Here is a 20,473-nt window from a genome sequence, read left to right on the forward strand (position 1 = left end):
TTATTGACATGATGAGAATTATGGCCTGGGTACAATCTTATTTCTTTTCTCCCCGAGGTTCCTTTTGCATATATTTCATCTTCCCCAACAAGCGTGAACTTTAGAGAATTGTGCTTCCATGTAAGAAGTTGTCCTCCTCCCAAAGCTACTTTGTATACAGCCACCAGATGGCAGCCTTGTCAAAACCTGACTACCTGGGGCTAGAAGGTCTGATGGTTTAATTAATTAAGTAATAGTAGTTGTAATAGTGGTAATGAAGTTGAGTGTTTTTTGTTGTTGTTGTTGTTGTTGTTATTATTTGTTCTGTGTTTTTTTAAGCAGTAGGGTTTTTTTAATTAATTTTTATTAGTGACATATCATGAGGTACGTTTGTAGACTTACAAATTTTTGTGCTTGGGTTTCAATTATACAGTGATTCAAATACCCATCCCTCCACCAGTGCCCATTTTCCACCACCATGGATCTCAGTATCCCTCCCACCCTCATCCCCCCCCATCCCACCCTGCCTCTGTGGCAGGGCATTCCCTTTTGTTCTCTTTCTCTTTTTGGGTGTTGTGGTCTGCAAAAGAGGCATTGAGTGGCAATCATGTTCGGTCCACAGTCTACTTTCAACATGCATCTCCCATTCTGGGAGGATCCTCCCAACACCCTTTATTTGGTGCTCCCTTCTCTATCTGAGCTGCCCTTTCCCCTAGAATACCCGGCTGGCCTCTAAGCCATGGAGTAATTCTCCTGGTACTAAGCATAGTTTTTATTGAAAGAAATTTAGAGATAATGTGCAGGGAATAAAACAGAGAAATACCTGTTCAAGAGACAACATGGGCTTCTCAAGGGTGGGAAAAGTCCTGTGTTTGATGATTTAATTGCCTTACATTAAAAATAATCATTTGTTCCACAAGTTGTTTTATTGCTTTGTTTTGTTTACTTTTGGGTCCCATCCATTTGTGTTTGAAACTTACTCCTGATTTTTACTCAGGGAACACTTCTGACAGTGCTGGGGGGACTGTATGTGGTGCCAGGGATCAAATGGGGGTCAGCTGTCTCTCAGGCAAGCACCTTGACCTCTGGACCGGCTCTGTGAGTCATTCCTGGCCAACAGAAAGCCAAAGCCTGAACTGGCCCATGGGGTTGTCACACTGGAAGAGAAATAAATGCATGTGGAACAGCTCTAGGAGACAGTGAGTAGAAGGCAACAAGTCTGAGGTCCAGGCCCTTCCTTTTTATTTATTTATAAATTTATTTATTTTAATTTTAGGTACTGCAGTTTACAAACTGCTCTTGTAGTGTTTCAAACATAAAGCCCAAGTATCCTCTTCCCTCCACCTTTGTCCTCTCTTGACCCTTATTAGTAAGCTTCCAACTGAAGATCAGTTCTTAGTTTCTGTTGCCTTTGGTTATTTGATATTTCCCCACAATGATTCTTTATATCCTGCCTATGAGAGATCATCCTTTGTCTGTCCCTCTCCTGACTAATTTCATTCAGCTCTGACCATATAACAGCAAACTTCATTACTTCATTTTTTTCTTACAGCCAGTAGTATTCCATTGTGTGTCTATACCACAGTTTCTTTATCCAGTCATCTGTTCTTGAACAATTGAGTTGTTTTCAGGCTTTGGCTATTGTATATAGTGTTGCAGTGAACATAGGAGTACAAATATCTTTTCTGAATAGAGTACTTGGGTCCTTGGAGTAGATGCTCAGAAGTGGAATTGCTGGATCATATGGAAGCTATGTTTTTTTGAGAGGCATCCACATTGTTTTCTAAAAAGGTTGGACCAGTCAACTTTCCCACCAACAGTAAATGAGGGTCACTTTACCCCCACAACTTCATCATCACTGGTTGTTGTTTGTGGTATTACCAGTCACACTGGTGTGAGATGATAAGTGATACAGAGCATTTTTTTTTGGTGTATTTTTTTGGTCATCTGTTTATCCTCTTTATCAGGTTTCTGTTAATCTGTTCCCCCATTTTTTATATAGGGATGGATTTTGGCCATTTTTTTTTTGGTAGAGTACTATAGTGCTTTATAGATATATTGGATTCTAACCCTTTATTTGATGAGTGGTGACAAATACCCTCTCCCGGTCTGTGGGAGGTCTTTTTGTTCTGGCCATCATTTCCTTTGTGGTGCAGAAGCTTCTTGGTTTGATTTAATCCCATTTGTTTTTCTTTGCTTCAGTTTGGATGGCCAGTGGGTTTTTTTTTTTAATATATATATGTAGGAGTACTGCTATTTATTCAGCCACTGATTAGCTGATTGAATTGTGCATGAACTCCACCTTATTTTTTTAAAAATTTTTTTATAATTTTATTTATTGAATCACCGTGAGAGCAGTTACAAAGCTTTCGGGTCTAAGACTCGGTCATACAATGAAACACCCGGACCTTCACCAGTGCCCATTCTCCACCACCAACAACCCCAGAATACATCCTACACCCTCCCCCTACCTGTGGAGCAGATGATTTCCACATTACTCTCTCTCTACTTTGATCACATTCAATATTTTGACACCAAACCCACCATTATTATTTGAGATTTTACCCCAACACTCAGATCTGCTGAAAAGGCAACAGTAGATGATTTGTTTTTTATTGCTGGTTATGAATAACATACAATGTCACGTGGCTGCAGTAGTGGTCGAGCGATTTTGAAATTCCAAAATTTTAACACTTAAATCTGGAGGGATTTCTGCCAAAACCTGCTGGGTTCCAAGACTTGATTCTGAGTCTCTGGGTTCATGGCTGTTAAGCAGCTTGATCTGGGGCCAGAAAAGCCGTTCATGCGCGATGACTTGGGGTCTCGTTGGGGTGGGGAGGACAGGCCCGGCTCCACCATCATCCCATGAGGCCCAAAATGTCTCATCACTGTGGGTGCAAACCTGACTGTCCAATTGCCTCTGAAGGATAACAGCCACCAAGCCACCAGGGGGAAGCAGGCGGAGGAACAACACCCTTTGCCTCCTGGGATGGCCCGGCGACAGTAACCTACTGCATGATCCAGACACATTTCTGCCGAAAGCCACTGGGCTTCGAGGTTTGCTTCTGAGTCTCTGGGATCATGGCCATTAAGCAGCTTGAGAGGCCGTTCGTGGGCGATGACTTGGGGTCTCATTGGGGTGGAGAGGACAGGACCGGCTCCACCCCCATCCCATGAGGCCCTGCGTGTCTCGTCACTGCGGGCCCAAACCTGACTGTCCAGTGGCCTCTGGAGGACGGCGGCCACCAGGCCGCCAGGGGGAACTGGCCAAGGCACAAAACCTATTTCCACCTGGGGTGGCCCAGCACCAGTAACCTACTGCAGGGACCGGACACATTTCTGCCAAAAGCTGCTGGCTTTCGAGATTTCTTTCTGAGTCTCTGGGATCATGGCCATTAAGCAGTTCAATCAGGAACCAGAGAGGCCATGCCTCCAATTATATAGCTGAGCTGGAGGTGGTTTGTGGGTGTGTTTCCCACATACCTAACTTTTGGCCGTTTGCTTTCTTGGTAAATTTTGCCTCAAGCTTTTGAGGTCTGGCCAAAGGTACAGCAGCAATTTTGGGGTATCTGGAAGTCTGAAGGCGCCATCAGGCTGCTGATGCACTCGCCTCACAGGTACAGATTGACTTGCTGGCGGCACCATACCCCCTTGGCCAGTGGTTTTGAATTATTGAAGATACCTCTAGCTTCAATGTCACAAAGTATCCTACCTATGTTTACTTCAGTGTAATTTATGGATTTAGGTATGATGTTGAAGTCTTTAATCCATTATGATTTGACTTTTGTGCATGGTGTTTTATGGTCTGAGTTCATTTTTTGCATATGACTGCTCAGTTTCCCCAACACCAGTTGTTGGTGAGGTTTTCCTCATTCCATTTCATGTTTTTTCCTCCTTTTTGAACATTAACTGTCTGTATACTTTGGAATCTGTCTCTGGACTCTTAATTCTATTCCATTGATCTGAGAATCTGATTATACCACATTATTTTCATTTTATAGCTTTATTGCACAGTTTGAAGTTGGAGAGAGAGGATCCCAACTTTTCCCCTAGGATTTCTTTGGCTATTTCAGGGAGGTTTAGTGCTCCATATAAACTTTATGAGTGTTTGATCTGTTGTAATGGGCTTTCATTTAATCAAGCACATTGAGACAATCTATGGTGGGAGAACAAGCTGTTCTTTATTTATACCTGTTGATTAGACTGGTGGATCTAGGCTAAGCAAGGACCTGAAACCTTAGACAAAGCTCACGGGTCTAAGCGTCTGTACTACAGGGCATTACTGCAAACTCATCATTACTTTGCTTCATGTTCAGCAATATGGGGACACATGCACATCATGACATCTTATCAGTATGGCTACAGGGAGTTTCCTATAATCAGCATTTTTTTAGCGTGGAACAGGGAAGTTCACCCTGAGTGCAGATAGGGTAGACACCTTTTAAAACTTTCCACCCAGATGCAAAATCATCTAAGAGTATATGCTATAAATTAATTACAAAATCAAAAATACATATAAATTTCCATTGTAACAGATGTGTCTTTTAAAAATAAATGTGACAGTATTGAATTTGTATAATGCTTTGGGCAATATTGCTGTTTTGACAATATTAACCCATCCAATCCATGAGTGGGGTTGTGTTTCTATTTCTTCTTTTCCTCTTTTATTTCTTCTAGTAGTTTTTTTTAATAGTTTTTTTAATATGTCTCTTTCCTCTTTTGTTAAGCTAATTCCTGGGTTACTTGATTTTCTGAAGGCCAGAACCTTCCTAGGCTATTGCTGGTACTTGGGGTTTTCACTCTAACTCCGTTGGGAACACTTTGAGAATTTGTGCCAAGGAGTGATAAGACCTGCATTCAGTATGACTACCTTAGAGAGTGAATGGTCACTGTGAGATGACCAGATCAGAGGCCACTTTCAAGAATACAGAAAGAGGTGGTCTGGACTGGGCTTTGGTCATGGAACTAGAAGTAGTCAGATTCTGGATGCACTTAGGAAGTTAGAGTCAACTGGCTCTAGTTATTGCTTATGCTTTACAAAAAAAATGTGGTAAAATGTATATGATATGAATGTTCCATGTTAATCTTTTCTGAATTGTACAGCTGTCATCACTATCCATCTGTGAATTTTTTTCTCTTTACCAACTGAAACTCTGTATCCATTAAGCAATTTCTCCCCATCCAGCTTCTCATCAGCCTTGACAACTGCCATTCTGCTTTGTGTTTTGTTTTGTTTTTGTTTTGGGGTCATACACAGTTGAGCCCAGGGCATATTCCTGGCTCTGAGTTCAAGGATCACTCTTGGTGGGGCTCAGGGGACCATATGCAGCACCAGAGATGGAACCCAAGTTGACTGCATGCAAAGGTACATGCCTTACCCACTGTGCTATTTCTTCAGCCCCCTACAATTCTACTTTCTGTCTCTAAATTTGCTTATTCTAGGTAATTAGCATCACTGTATCACTGTCATCCCATTATTCATTGATTTGCTCAAGCAGGCACCAGAAATGTCTCCATTCGTCCCAGTCCTGAGATTTTAGCAGCCTTTTGTAATTAGTATAGTTAGAATAATTCAATATTTTTCCTTTTGTGTCTCATCTATTTCACTCAGCACAATGCTCTCAAATTTCATCTAGGTTAGAATTTATGCCAGTATAGGGGCTGGAGTGATAGCACAGCGGGTAGGGTATTTGCCTTGCATGTGGCCTGCCTGGGTTTGATCACCGGCATCCCATATGGTCCCCCAAGCACCACTAGGAGTAATTCCTGAGTGCAGAGCCAGGAGTGACCCCTGAGCATCGCTGGGTGTGACCCAAAAGGCAAAAAAAAAAAAAGCCAGTTTATCTTTTGTTTTTAAGACTGAATAATACTCCAAAAACAGTAACAATAACGGGTCTCCTTCCCCTGACCCTGAAAGAGCTTCTAAAACTGTTGGGAAAGATAAGTAAGGAGAGGCTGCTAAAATCTCAGGGCTGGGACGAATGGGGATGTTACTGGCACCCTCTCGAGTAAATCAAGTAATATATATCATTTTATTATTTTATCCACCGCTGGGTTTGTCACTATCATCCATTTTGGTATTTATACCTTTTGTGCTCCTGTTAATAACATTGCTACAAATATTGGTTTATAAATAGGTGTCCAAGTTTCTGCTCTCCATTCTGGGCACAAGTGAGGAGTGAGGTTGTTGGGTCCTGCTGATGGGTTTTGAAGTAGGTGTAGAATCACATTTCCATTCAAAGTGTCAGTGGGACGAGAGACAAGAGAGCTGATGGTGCCCACTAAATGAACAAGGAACTTGGGATGAAAAGAGAGTGCACGCTATTAATAAGGGACTCAAGGGACAAAGAACACAGGATGAACAGGGAAAACAAGGAGCATGGGGCGAGCAAGGAGCACTTGCCCTTCTAGAAACAGCTATTGGTTCAGTAGTCTCTTGTAGTCACAAAGATTTTACATGTAAGTTCTTACTCAGATACCTCCACTGCACATAGTTAAATTGAATGTTATTGTTTTAACCAGATGTTAGTGTTTTCTTAAATTTATATATATATATATATATATATATATATATATTCATCGTTGAATGAACGTTCAATGTTTGGTTGTACTTTGACCAAAGTGTGTTAATGCTGCAGGATCTCTGCTATCTCAGAGGACAAGCAGCTGTGATTCTGACATCAAAACTAGCTCATTTTCCAGACATCCATATTATCAAGGGTACTCATGTCCACTCATTCTCTAGTCATATGCCTCGAACTCAGTTGGTATCTTTGGTTCTAACCTCAGGTTCATGTGTGGGAAGATATAACTCCTCCAACCTAGAAGGTAAATGTTCAAGCCATGTTACATATGAAGAATCAGACTCGAATCAAATCAAATTCTGCTTCAGTGAGGTGTACTGTGTAGTTGGAATCCTACATTATGTGTCCGTCCTTCTGTAATTGGCTTATTTCACTTAGCATAAACCATGTCAAGGTTAATTCATGTTGAACTTTCTTTGATGTTAAGGCTGAGTAACGTTCTGTTGATGTAGAGGCCACGTTAAAAAAACAAACAAACAAACAAACAAACATTTATTATGGATGGACCAGAAATGAGTTTTAACTCTTGGCAGTGTCTGAAATAACCTGGGTATGAGGATGTTTTGAACTCAAAACTAATGCCAATGAGTTTCTGATTTCTCAGCTAAGTGATACCATCTGTTTTCCTGACCCTGCCTTTTCTGCAGTTGCTTTGGTGAGAAGAAGAATGACCTCACTTTTTTTTTAAATTAATTTATTTATTTATTGAGTCACTGTGGGAAAAGTTACAAAGCTTTCAGGTTTAAGTCTCGGTCATGCAAATATCAAACACATTTCCTTTTACCAATACTTATTTTTCACCACGAAGAACCCCAATAAACCTCCCCCTCCCAACCCTCCCAATGCCTGTGAGGCAGATGAATTCTAGTTAGCACTCTATCTATTTTGATTAGATTCATTGTTTCGGCAAAAGACGCACCATTATTATTTAGAGTTTACACCCCCAAATCAGACATGCTGAAAAGGCATTGTGAAATAATTTGTTTTCTACAGCTGGTCACAAGAATCAAATGATGTCGCGCTGCCACAATAGCAGCCACACGATTTTAGATTTCTGATATTTTACTTATTAAGCCTGGGAGTATTTCTGCTGAGAGTCAGATAATTATGATATTGGTTTCTGTGCTCTGGAGCCATGGCCGTGACGGAAAGCCGCTCGTGGGGGGCAACTCGTGACCTCGGTAGGGTGTGAAGGATGAGCCGGGAACGCCCCCCTTCCCATGAGGTTTCAGTCGCCCCATCATAAGCAGCTCATACCTGGCTTTCCATAAAGCTCTGAAGCGGCTGCCATCTTTCTTTCCAGAGGGAAAAAGGCGTAAGGGAGCAACACCCTTTTCCCTCCGGGCAGGCATGTTGGCGTGAATTAAGGCATAGTCCATTCACTTTTCTGCTGCAAGCTGCTGGGCTCTGTATTAAGTCCTTGTGCTTCTGGAGCCATGGCCGTGCTGGAGAGCCGCTTGTGGGGGCAACTCGTGACCTCGGTAGGGTGTGAAGGACAAGCCGGGAATGCCCTCCTTCCCATGAGGTTTCAGTCGCCCCATCATAAGCAGCTCATACCTGGCTTTCCATAAAGCTCTAAAGCGGCTGCCACCTTTCTTTCCAGAAGGAAAAAGGCGGATGACCTCACTTTTGAGTGAAGTTTTTCTGTGACTTTCTACAGAGCCACATGACCAGGAGCCAAATACTTTTTTTTTTCAATTCTCAACACTTACTCCTGGCTCTGCACTCACTGATCAGTTCTGGTGGGTGGGCTTGGGTGACCATATGGGGTGCTATAAACTGAACCTTTGCCTTTCCCATGCATTATCACTCAGGCCCTAGCAAGGAGCTGAGTTGGAATATTATCATTTTTACAAGTCTTCCCACCCAGAAATAGGGCTCTCCCAAGTTCTGAGTCTTCTTTTGTCTTTCCCTCAAGTAGCTGCTACCACTACAGCTGCTTATCCTCCCCCTTCTCCTCCTTTCCCTCTCTTGTGTTGGACATTGTCTCCTCATCTTCTGTTGGGCTTATGCCAAGGTTCCATACTTTTTTGCTACTATGGCTGCAGTGATTTGGTTGTTGCCCTTCTTTTAAAAAAAAAAAAAACTTGAGGCACCCTTGGAAGTGCTCAGAGGCAACGCCCAGGATGATGCTCTGGAGTTGTTCTCACAGAGTCCCTGGGAGACCCTAAGGTGCCTCAGCACTCCAGTCCTTGCAGCTGTTACCTCATCCTAAGTTGTCACATCTTTTATCTTCCTCTTAACAAAACAGGGAGCAGAGTGATAATACAGTGGGTAGGATGCTTACCTTGTATACCGCCAACCCAGGTTTGAGCTCCAGCATCCCATAGTCTCCCGAACATCACCAAGAGTAATTCCTAAGTGCAGAACCAGCAGGAACCCCTGAGCATTGCCAGGTGTGACCCAAAAAGCAAAAAAGGGGGGAAAAGCAAACTGCTTCCTGAATTTGACTATCTTCCTTGAGTAAGAGCCATGCTATTTTCTCTGTTACTTTATTTTGAGTATATGAGCTGCTGGGGTGAGCACACTTCACTTTTTTTTAAACTTCTACTAAAATTATTTTTTTAACTGAATCACCATGAGCAACACTTACAAAGCTTTCATGTGACGTGATAGCATGCTTCATTTTTAATCATGCATTTTAAATATTTGATTTGTAAGTGCCCCACTTGCTTTCTCGTACTAATGTCTTTCCTAGTACCAGTGGTTTTCAGCTGATTGTCACGTGTTTTCCAAGTGCACTCTTATATCAGCTGCATGTAACAATGCCTTTTGTCTTCTCTGGTCCAATAACTGTGACTTTCAGTTCTGTTTCCTAATGTGTGGCCCGAGTTGTATTATGCTAGTGATATTCTTGTTCTCACTTGCTGTGAGTACTTTGGTGTTTCCCCATTACAACTATATGTAGTTGGTTGAGACAGTGTTTGCATACTCAGTGCCTCTCTTCCCATTTCTCTTTGTCATTATTAGAATTGGGTGACATACTAACAAGGTGCTCTATAGAACCCAGCTCAGTCGTGTGCAAGGCAAATACCCTATCTGCTGTACTTTCCCTCTGGCCAGAGAAATGGGTATATTATTTACTTGAATTCCTCAGATGGCTCCAAAATTACTGAAAATTTTTACAGAGGACCAGAGTACAGGAGTTAAGGTACTTTCCTTGATTGTAGTAAACATTGGTTCAATGTTGGCATAGCATATGATCCCCTGAGCACCTCCAGGAGTGATTCCTGAGCAGAGTCGAGAGTAATCCCTGAGCACCACCAGGTATGCCCCCCAAAAAACATTTTCCCTATAGATTTAATGATTTTATTTTTTAAGGATCACCCACTTCACAAGGGGAAGTCTGTATGTCCAGGATTGTAACTTTTGGGGGCAATTCCATTATAGAGTAGGAGGATTTAGGTCATATCATTTGTCCCTCACTGAAGGAAGGGAAAAATGTTCGGACTAACCTGTGTGAGATAGGAGAGTTGAGGCACAGTTTTGCTGGAGTCTTTTGGGTGAGGGGTCTACATCTAGAGGTGCTTGAGGCTTACTCCAAGCTTGGTGTTTTGGTATCATGTAGTGCTAGGGATCAAACCAAGGGCTTCTGCATGCAATGAGTATTTTGCAGCATATTGAACTACTCCCCAGACTAGTTTTGCTTTTTTCTTTCTTCCTTTCCCCCTCCTCTTCCCTTCTTTCCTCTTTTTACTATCCTTTTAGTTGTGACCTAAAGGGGGCCTGAAGGCACTCCCTACCCACTTTCTGTTTGCAGGAGTGCCTTAGTGAGCAACTGCCAGGTCTTTAGCTGTTGTTAGTTGGCCATCAGATTTCCTGTGCACACTTTGAGTCAAGGAAAAGGGGGCTCCAGAGACCCTTAAATAAATAAATGAAATAAAATTCACCTATAAACTGCACATTACTGAAAAAAATCAACATAATACCCTACTTAAAAATATAGAGGAGGGCTAGAGAGATATTACAGTGGGGAAGTTGTTTGCCTTGCATGTGGCTGACCGAGGTTCGATCTCTGGCATCCCATAATGTCCCGCGAGGACCGCCAGGAGTGATTCCTGAGTGCAGAACCAGGAGTAACCCCTGTGCATCGCTGGGTATGACCCCAAAAGCCAAAAGAAAAAGAGAAAGGAAGGAAGGAAGAGAGAAAGAAAGAAAGAAAGAAAGAAAGAAAGAAAGAAAGAAAGAGAGAGAGAGAGAGAGGGAGGGAGGGAGGGAGGGAGGGAGAGAGGGAGGGAGGGAGGGAGGGTAATCCAGTTGTTGTAACAGCATCAAAAGTTTGTTTCTAGGGGACCGGAGTGATAGTACAGCAGGTAGGGCATTTGCCTTGCATGCGGTCAAACTGGGTTCGATCCCCGGAATCCCATATGGCCCCCTGAGCACTGCCAGTAGTAATTCCTGAGTGCAGAGCCAGGAGTAACCCCTGAGCATCGCCAGTTGTGACCATTCCCCCCAAAATAAAAAGTTTGTTTCATGTGAAGAAATTAAAAAGGAATAAATTTTGATATACCACAGTTTAATTGTTCATCTATTGAATCTTATTTATTTTACAGGTTTTTGAGGGGTTTTTTTGCTATTATGAATAAAATTGTTATGAACATCTGTGTATAGACTTTTGTACAAATTTTTTTTGAGGGGAGAATTTCTTTAGAAAAAAATGTCCAGGAGTGAAATTATTGGACTGTATGGTAGTTGCATGTTTAATTTAGTTTTGGAGGGTTTTCAGAGAAAGGGGTTTTTTGCTAGGGTCATAGCTTTAAGTGCTCAGTAGCTAATCCTGGCTGGCTCTGTGCTCAGGAGTGATCCTTGTCAGTACTTGGGGAACCAACTAGTGTGCCAGGGATCACACCAAGCTTGGCAGAATGCAGGCAAGTGTCTTAACTTCTGTGCCAGCTCTTCAGCCCTTTGGTTTAGTTTTTAAAGAAACTGCTGAACTGTTTCCTTAGTGGCAATACTGCTTTATATTCATGCACACACACACACACACACACACACACACATACACACACACAATTAATGTATGAGTGATCTAATTTCTTCACCATCTTTACCCATATAAGCTGTCACTTTAATTCTAACCATTAGGATAGGTGTGTGGTGATACCTATTGTAGTTTTGATTTGCTCTCTCTGCTATTGGACATGATTTCATGGGTTTAGCCTACCTCCTGTTCAGTGAAATATTTGTTCATGGCAGAGTCTTCTGCCCCTGCGCCTGGCTATCCTCACCGGGACCCCTTGGAGGGGGCCAGGTTGAGTTTCCCTCCCCGCCCCGAGCAGAGCCCCAGCAGCTGAAGACCTCCGAAACAAGCCACAGCCATGTTTAAGACCACTCTCCACATGCTCAGACGAGCCTCACACATGAAGGAACAGGCAGAGGAATCCAGGTGTGCAGGACCCGGGACTGAGATCTCCAAGCCTGCTCGGATCAGGACTGGCCTCCTTCACCCAGATCCCCCATCTTCCAGTAGCTAGGTGGAAGTGTAAAGTGCCCCTGGCGCAGTGTAATTCCATCAACTGTCAAGACCCAGCGACTATAAAACCAAGCTGCTGGAAGTGTGCAGCCGCATTTGCAGCCATGCAACCGTTTATTGTCTAGTTCTTGCTCTTGGAGAACCCAGCAGGCTACCAAGAGTATCCTGCCCACAAGGCAGAGTCTGGCAAGCTCCCCGTGGCGTATTCAATATGCAGAACCCAGTAACAATGATGGATCTCACTCCCCTGACCCTGAAAGAGCCTCCAATGTGGCACTTGCTAAAATTTCAGGGCTAGGATGAATGGAGACGTTACTGGTGCCTGCTCAAGGAAATCGATGAACAACGGAATGACAGTGATACAGTGATACAGTGGCTTTTGCTCATTTTACAATGAATTAATTGATTTTTGTTTTATCTATTGGGTTGAGTTTCTGTATATTCTAGATACTAGTTCTTTGTTGTCTATGTAGTTTGCAAATGTTTCCTCCCAGTCTCTACTTAGTCTTTTGTATTCATAACAATCTTTCACAAAGCAAATGATTTATTTATTTTTTATCTCTCTCTCTCTCTCTCTCTCTCTCTCTCTCTCTCTCTCAGTCTCTCTTACTTTCTCAACAACTTCCCTTTGTTCTTGTTGCCATTATGGCAGTGGCTGATGAAGGGGCACACTTGGGTTGTGGAGCTTTTGCAAACTTGGTTTCAATACTTGCACATCTAGTTGTGGTGCTTGCAAGGGGACACACATCACAGTTGTGATGTTTGCACACACTTGGCTGCAAGGCCCCAGAGGTCACACTCTTGAGGCACCGATGATGACCACGGCAGTGCCACCTGGAATTACATGCAAGGATGCAGTGCCAATGCCAGGAGTGCAACCTGTGTCCTCGTGCTACTAAGCCTGATTCTCAGCTCAGTTCATCTTACCAGCTTTCTCTTCTATAGATCACACTTTGCTTTTAAGTTTAGGGATGTTCTGCCTGGGCCAAAGCGACTGTGCAGCAGGGAGGACTTGCATCTTGCATGCTGCCAGCCCAGGTTGAATCCTGTACGGTTTCCGGGACCCCATCACTTCCTCCCTACCACCAGTACCCACCAGGAGTGATTCCTGAGCACAGAGCCAGGAAGAAGCCCTGATTATCTGCCAGGTGTGGCCCAAAAAACAAAACAAAACAAAACAAAAAAGTTCTACCTTGTGTCAGATCTTGAATATTTTCTCTTTGTTTTTTTTTTTCTAAAGGAATTATAGTTTCAATTTTACATTTGATCATGTTGTCTCTATTGAGTTAACTCTTGGGAACATTTGACCAAAATTTCCCTTTTTCTTAATGGCTCTTCAGTTACTCCAGCAACAAATCTGGAAAAGGATAAGCTTCCTCCACTGTCAAAAATCAGCTGGACATATTTGTGTGGGTTTATTTCTGAGTTCTGTATTTTGTACCACTCTTTTATATTTCTGTTTCTGGTGATAGTTGGTCATTGTAATTTATGCCTTGAAATTAAATAGATTATTTAACTTCATTGTTCTTTCCACTATTGTCTTAGGTGTTTAGTTTCCTTAAATTTTCATGAGGGGGCTGGAGTTATAGCACAGTGGGTAAAGCATTTGCCTTACACGCGGCTGACCCGGGTTCGATTCCCAGCATCCCATATGGTTCCCTGAGCACCCCCAGGAGTAATTCCCGAGTGCAGAGCCAGGAGTAACCCCTGGGCATTGCCGGGTGTGCAAGCTACAGAGAGTATCTCACCCGCACAGCAAAGCCTGGCAAACTACCTGTGACATATTCGATATGCCAAATAGTAACAAGTCTCACAATGGACACGTTACTGGGCCTGCTCGAGCAAATTGATGAACAGCGGAAGGACAGTGACAGTGACAGAAGAAAGTTAGTGTAAATTGTTGTATCTCACCACGGAGAAATTAAGCCCTCGTATGAAGGATTTCTAAGATGTTAAGTCTTCTGTGTTAATGTTTTTATTAGCTCAGGTTGGTTGACTTCATGTTACATCCCATCTAATCTAGTTACATCCCATCTAATGCTTCTACTAAATTACCAGTTTTGTAGAATTTCAAAATCCAAAATATTTAACTGGGGGTACAGCTGGAGTTAAATTTTTAACTAGGTGGCTGCTTTGGGGTGTGGATGTGACTGTGGGGCTTCTGGAAGTACCGGGAGGTGGGGATAGGTAGCCCATCCTGACTCTGAGAAAGCCTGAGGTTTCAGTCACCAAGCCCCATCATGTACCTGAGTTTACAGCAGGTTAATTTCTCTGTGGGGCTTGAGAAATGGGGTCCTGAGATGATGGGGTCTGACTGGAGGCATGGTAGTGACTTTGGAGTGTGGGAGCGAGCAGTTGCAGGGGTGGGTGCTGGCCCAACCTCTTTGGAGTATCCCACATGTTTCAGCCAGGAACTGTTGTCTGAAAAACTTTGTGGCTATCTCTTTCAGGATTTATTCATGAGTCTCTGGAGCAATGTCATGACCCTTTTTTCCTAACTTTATTTAAACACCATGGTTTATAAAGTTTTTCATAATACAGTTGTTTCAGGCATTCAGTGTTTCAACACCAAACCCACTACCAGTGTGAACTTCCCTCCATGATTGCCTCAGTTTCACCCTCCCCCAAGCCTACCCCCTTGGGAGGCACAGAATTATTTGTTTTTTCCTTATTACAACAAAATGATAAGAGCAATTATCAAAAGATGGTTCAGTAATAGAAAATTTGTAAAATTGTTGTTATGAAAGTCATCATCTGAGGATTTACTGAGTTGTTTGTTGCTAGTTGAGCCTTTAGTGCTATTGTTTTTACTTATTGAGATTTGCTTAGTGGGATTCTATGCTACTCTCCCATCTAATTTGCTGTGCTCCTGCTGGGCTATCAATATTGTAGAATCATTTGGAGGTGTTGCACAGCCACATATGTGGTCCCAGGCTCCAGGAGATCCAGGAGTTTCATTGTCTTGGCATCTCTATGGAGATTAATTGTGAAGCAGTGAAGTTGGGTCAGTTGTGTGGCAGCAGTAGTGGAGTGTAGGTGTGGTTGCCAGAGCTTTGGCAGGATGGGCACTGAGTCCACCCCCCCACACACAGGGTGCCCCAGAGTTTTCAGCCTGAAGACCTGTGAGTTTCAGCAGCATGGTGTCTGTTCCAATGTTAGTTGTAAAGCTGGGTCATTTACATGGAAGCGGACTCTTCCGATACCCACGTATGTGGTTTGTCTCTCCATTTTAGATCTTTGATTTATTTCACTTGGATTTTGTCGTTTTCAGCATGTAAGCTCTGTACCTACTTTGTTAGATTTGTACCTGATGGAGATTGCGCATCCAGATTGTGGTACTCAAACACTCAGCCATCCTGCTCACAGAGGTTTGTGCTTCTTTAGTTGCTGTGCTTGCACACATATTTATTGTGGCAAGAGGTGCCTACGTATTATTGTCATATTCATTCCTTAGTTGTGGTACTTGCACACATATTTATAGAGCACACAGTTATGGCTGGTACTCGCTGGGGGTCACTACAGTGCTCACACATCTTTTTTCACATTTAAAAAATATTTAATAAAAAATATTTAGAGTTATTTTTCTTTTTATTTATTTATTTATTTTATTAGTGAGACACCATGAGGTACAGTTGTAGACTTACAAATTTTGTGCTTGGGTCTCAATTATACAATGATCAAATATCCACCCCTCCACCAGTGCCCATTTCCCACCACCAGGGATCCCAGTATCCCTCCCACCCCCTTACGCCCCATCCCACCCTGCCTCTGTGGCAGGGCATTCCCTTTTGTTCTCTTTCTCCTTTTGGGTGTTGTGATTTTCAAAAGAGGCATTGAGGCTCACACATCCTTTAAGTCACAGTGCTTGCCAGAAGTCGCACCCCTTTTGTGGTACACACACACACACACACACACACACACACACACACACCTAGTTACAGTGTCTGTAGAAATTGCTTGCAGTGTCAGCAGTCGCAGGTAGTAGTTGCCAGACTCATGTGACAGAACTGAACACTCAGCACATGTGGGCCACTGGGGACTTGAACTCATGAGAACACTCTCAGTGTTATCACTCTAAGTCCAGGTGCTCTTCCTCCAGTCCCACCATTTTAAATCTTCATTTCTAATCCATATACCTTTTCTTGCCTTATTTTATTATCTAGAAGTTTTTAAAAGGCTGAGAGCAGACATACTTTTCCTTGTTCCTGACACTCAAGGGAAAAGATTCATTATTTTACTCTAGTATAATGCTACCTGCTGGATTTTGAAGATGCTCTTTTCAAAGTGAGAAATTTCCCTTCTGTTACAATTTTTCTGAGAAATTTCCCTCTTTCCAATATTTATCATGAGTGTTCCATTTTGTCAGCTTCTTTTTCTCCATTGGCTTATATGATTATGTGATGCTCCATTTTTAGCCTGGTCATGTGCCAGACTGGGCTGCAGACTGCCACCAAGACCCTGTCGTGTAAGAAAGTGAAGAGCATGGATGCTGCCTGCTGAAACTCTCTTCCTTGCCAGTGGCTTATGAATTGTTGCTACCATAGGAAGGAGCTTTGCAGAGATAAATGCTAGAACATCTAAATAAAGTAGATGAGGAAATACAGGGGAATTGAAAAATAAAAAAATAGAAGTAAAGTGCACTCTTTAGAACTGCGAATTTGCGGGTATGTTTTTCAGTTTCCAAAGGAAAGGAAGAAAGCTGATTCACCATAATAAACTGAAATGAAGTCAGCTACTAAGGAAACACTTCATTTTTGGGACTGTAACCTTAAAAAAATGATCCTTTTGTTCTCCTTTGGGAATGTGAAGGAAATAAGTGATTAAATATTGTAAGCCAAAAAGTCGTTATTTTAAGTATATATAATAAGGATGAATGTCCTACCAATCTTCAATTTCTCCTTTGTTAGTCTTAAAACAATTCATGTATTTATACTCTCTATAATATTTATAATACAAAAACACAGCACTACTGTTAGATTTCAGTGTGCTTAAGCCAAGAGATCCCTTAGCCAGGAGAGAGGATTGAATAATGTGTTTCAGAGTGATATTATAGTAAGGGTTTTATTTTTGCATATTAGAGTGATACTGCATTGAGGACTGGATTATGAATTAGACTGAGAACACATCGATAAAGTTCAACGATGAAAATAAGTTATCAATAATGGGTATTTATGTGACTAATTACACTAACAGAAACATACAGGTTAAACTGTGAGTGAAATGGCCTTAAATGGCGTTCATTTAGGTGTTATGAGATGAAGCATAAAGCAGCTTTCCATTGTGTCTAAAGTCCTTTAATAGGGCCAGTTTCTGCTTCTAAATGTAGTGGTTAATAGTTGTTGTTTTTGTTTGTTTGTTTGTTTGTTTGGGGGCTACATCTGGCAGTGCTCAGAGCTTATTCCTGGGTCTGTGTTTAAGGATCATTCCTGGCGGTGTTCAGGCGACCATATAGGGTGCTGGGAATTGAACCCTGGTCTGCCTCATGGAAGGCAAATGTCCTACCTTCTGTACTATCACTTCAGCCCCATTTAACAGTTGTTTTTATAAGTGATTCATCAGTGACTCTACTTCTTAAGTTCAAGGTGTTTCATGGTCAGGAGAACAGAGTCTGGTATCTGTACTCCAGGTATCATGGTGGAAGACAAGAAAAGAGAAGGAAAATGGGGCCTTACCATAGAGCGAGTTTTACATTCCAGAAGAATTTCCATATGTCCTTGAATGTGGTTCTGACCTGATGTGTTCCGATCTTTCCATGGAAAACATGATTAGATTTACTGTTCTTTTATTCTGCTTTTCCTGGCGGCAGACATGCAGTAGGTTTTCCGTGTTATATTCTCTCTTCCTTAAAGTTTGTTTGGCTTACTGAGCTGGTCTTTGAATTGTCTTTATATATTGTTTTCCTTGTCAGAAATTTAAAAATACTGTCACAAGTGGCTTTCCTAAGCAAATTAAAGTTCATATAGTCAGAGTAGAAGAAGAGTGTACTTCCTCCCATCCAAGTGAACCGAGCAAGGTGAATCTGAACAAAGATTGTCTTAATGTTTGGGTGTGTATATATGTATTACCTGATTGATGCCAAAGAGAGCTTGGTTGTGGTGTTTTAGGCTGTGGGAATTAATTTTGCACATTAAGTTAAAGTGTTATAATAATTTAAATGAACAATTATTTAACTGTCTATGGGCTGGGTGTTGCTTAGGAAATGTGTTGTTAATGACAAGGAGAGGAGAGCAGAACTTGTATAGAGTGGAGCAACAACTGAACTGTAAGAACAGTTGCATAAGAAAGCACAAACACTGCTGTGTTCTATCATTCCTGACACATCCTGACATGGGGCCACAAGCAAATTAATCCATTGGTGCTACCATTCCTATTATTGGGAGTAGCTAAGACTGTGGATTTTGAAATGAACACCAGTAGAAAGGGTGCTGGAGCAGTTTGGCATTTTCTCAGTGATTTTTTTTTCTTAGCCTTTCCATGTTGGCTCTTGGTGATCACTCTCTCTCCTTTCAGGCTTTTACAAACCATCTTTAAAAACCTGTGCTGGAGTCCTGCTGGTCATATTGCAGACACCAAGCCACACAGTGTCATTGGCCTGACATAGCCAGGCTCACTACTGACAGGAGCGGCTGTACTCAGAGATCCTGGCTCTGAGCTCAGGGATCTCTTCAGGAAGGCTCAGGGGACCATATGAGATTCTGGGGATCAAATCTGAGTCAGACGGGTACAAGGAAAGCTCCTTACCCACTGTACTATTTCTCTGGCCCCATACATTGTGTTTTCATAGAAGTTGTGTGAACAAAGCCACTCATCTTCATTGTAGCTTCTCTGATTTTTGAGCATCTGGAATTATCTGTCATTTTTCTGTCATCCAGATACATTCTCGTGTTATTTTGTGAGTCTCACCTGTCCGTGTCTTTCCATTTCCTCTCAGTTCCCCTGATTCTACTCGGCTTAGCTGTATTACCTAAAAACATAGTGGCTTCCTGGCTGTGGTAGCTCCAGAGTCTCTTGCCTTCTGTAACTGGGACAAGTCTCAGTCAATTGACAAAAATCAGTGAAATTAGAGAAATTTAAGAACTAAAACATGCATTATTTTAATATAACAAATATATAACATATTATAAAAATATATCTTATTTTCATGGGGCCAAAGAGTACAGTGGTTAAGTGCCCTGACACAGATTCGATCCTTGGTGCCCCATACAGTACCCCCAAGCCCTCCTGGAATGATCCCTGAGCACACTCAGGAATAAGCCCTGAACATGTGTGGCCCAAAAACAGAAAAAAAAACCTCTTATTTTCACCTAAAACATGCAAGCATGTACTGATTCACTGATCTTTGATTCTAAGGCCAAAAATTTTCTCTGAGTGTGCCTATGAACTGGAGATCCTTAACACCTTTCCCTACTTGTAATACATCTAGTGTTCCTTCCACTTTTAGTTTCTTTCAATAGCAGCAAGCACTTAAAGTATTTAGAAGACTACCTGCAGCATCTGTTTGTTCACCTATTTACAAATAATTACTGAATCTTTTCTCATTGCTCCAGGTATTTTTTTAAGGACCCACCTTCATCGAGTCTTCAAGTACTTGTCTTTCAACAAAACTGTGTGTGTGTGTGTGCGTGTGTGTGCCTGTGTGTCCCTGTATTTTTTCAGTTCATGTAATAATGAGATTATGAAAATAAAGTCACGAGTATCGCCAGGCTTGGGGACAAACGCCTGACTGCCCCAGTACCGAGGTACCAGCCGTGAGCGCAGAAGCACCGTTGCTGGGTGGGGCCCCGCCGCAGCGTCAGACCGCTGGCGCGGTGAGTCCCGTCCGCAGGACGGCCTGGGGGGCCTGGGGGTGCAGCGTCGGTGCGGACCGAGCATCCCTTGCCCGACTGTGGGGGGCAGCATCGGTGCGTTCGGGGCATCCCTGCTCGACTGGGGGTGGGGGGCAGGCAGCGTCGGTGCGGACAGGGTATCCCTGCCCGACTAGTCGCCCGCGCGGCCCCGCGTCCCAGCCTGGCCTTGCTTCCCCGCGGCCCTGCCCTGGGCTCCAGGGAGTCTTTTTCTCTCCGAGCACGCAGAGCTTTCCCACAATCGAGCCTTTGTTCCCTCGGCGGAACACAGCCGGGCCAGGCCGCGGGGCCCGGTCCTCGGGCGCGCTGTCCAGGCCTGGCGCCGCCCTCGCGCGACCCCTGCCCCCTGCCCCTCTGGGTGTCAGAGCGAGCCCGGCCTGCGTCAGCAGCTGCGCCTGCAAGGTCTCTTCGTCGCCCTCCAACGGCGCGTTTGCTCTCTCTCCTCTTTAGAAAACCTCTGGAGCGATGCGTTTGCCTTCCTCTTAAGATTCTCGGTGTGTCCTGCCTTGCACAGTTTCTCTCCTGCCTAATGATTCTAGCTCGCTTTGAGTTGAGCCCGTTTTGTGCCCCTGCTGGCAGCGCATTCAGGAGGC

General features: G+C 43.0%; 1 protein-coding gene across 4 annotated transcripts in view; it reads left to right on the top strand.

The window, feature by feature from the left end:
• Positions 1-20,473, top strand: part of SPECC1 (sperm antigen with calponin homology and coiled-coil domains 1) — a 422,681-nt gene that overhangs the window by 114,621 nt on the left and 287,587 nt on the right. The gene's annotated exons all lie outside the window — the stretch shown is intronic.

Source organism: Sorex fumeus, unplaced genomic scaffold (genome assembly GCF_029834395.1).
Source record: "Sorex fumeus unplaced genomic scaffold, SorFum_2.1 ptg000122l, whole genome shotgun sequence".
Taxonomy (NCBI): Eukaryota; Metazoa; Chordata; class Mammalia; order Eulipotyphla; family Soricidae; genus Sorex; species Sorex fumeus.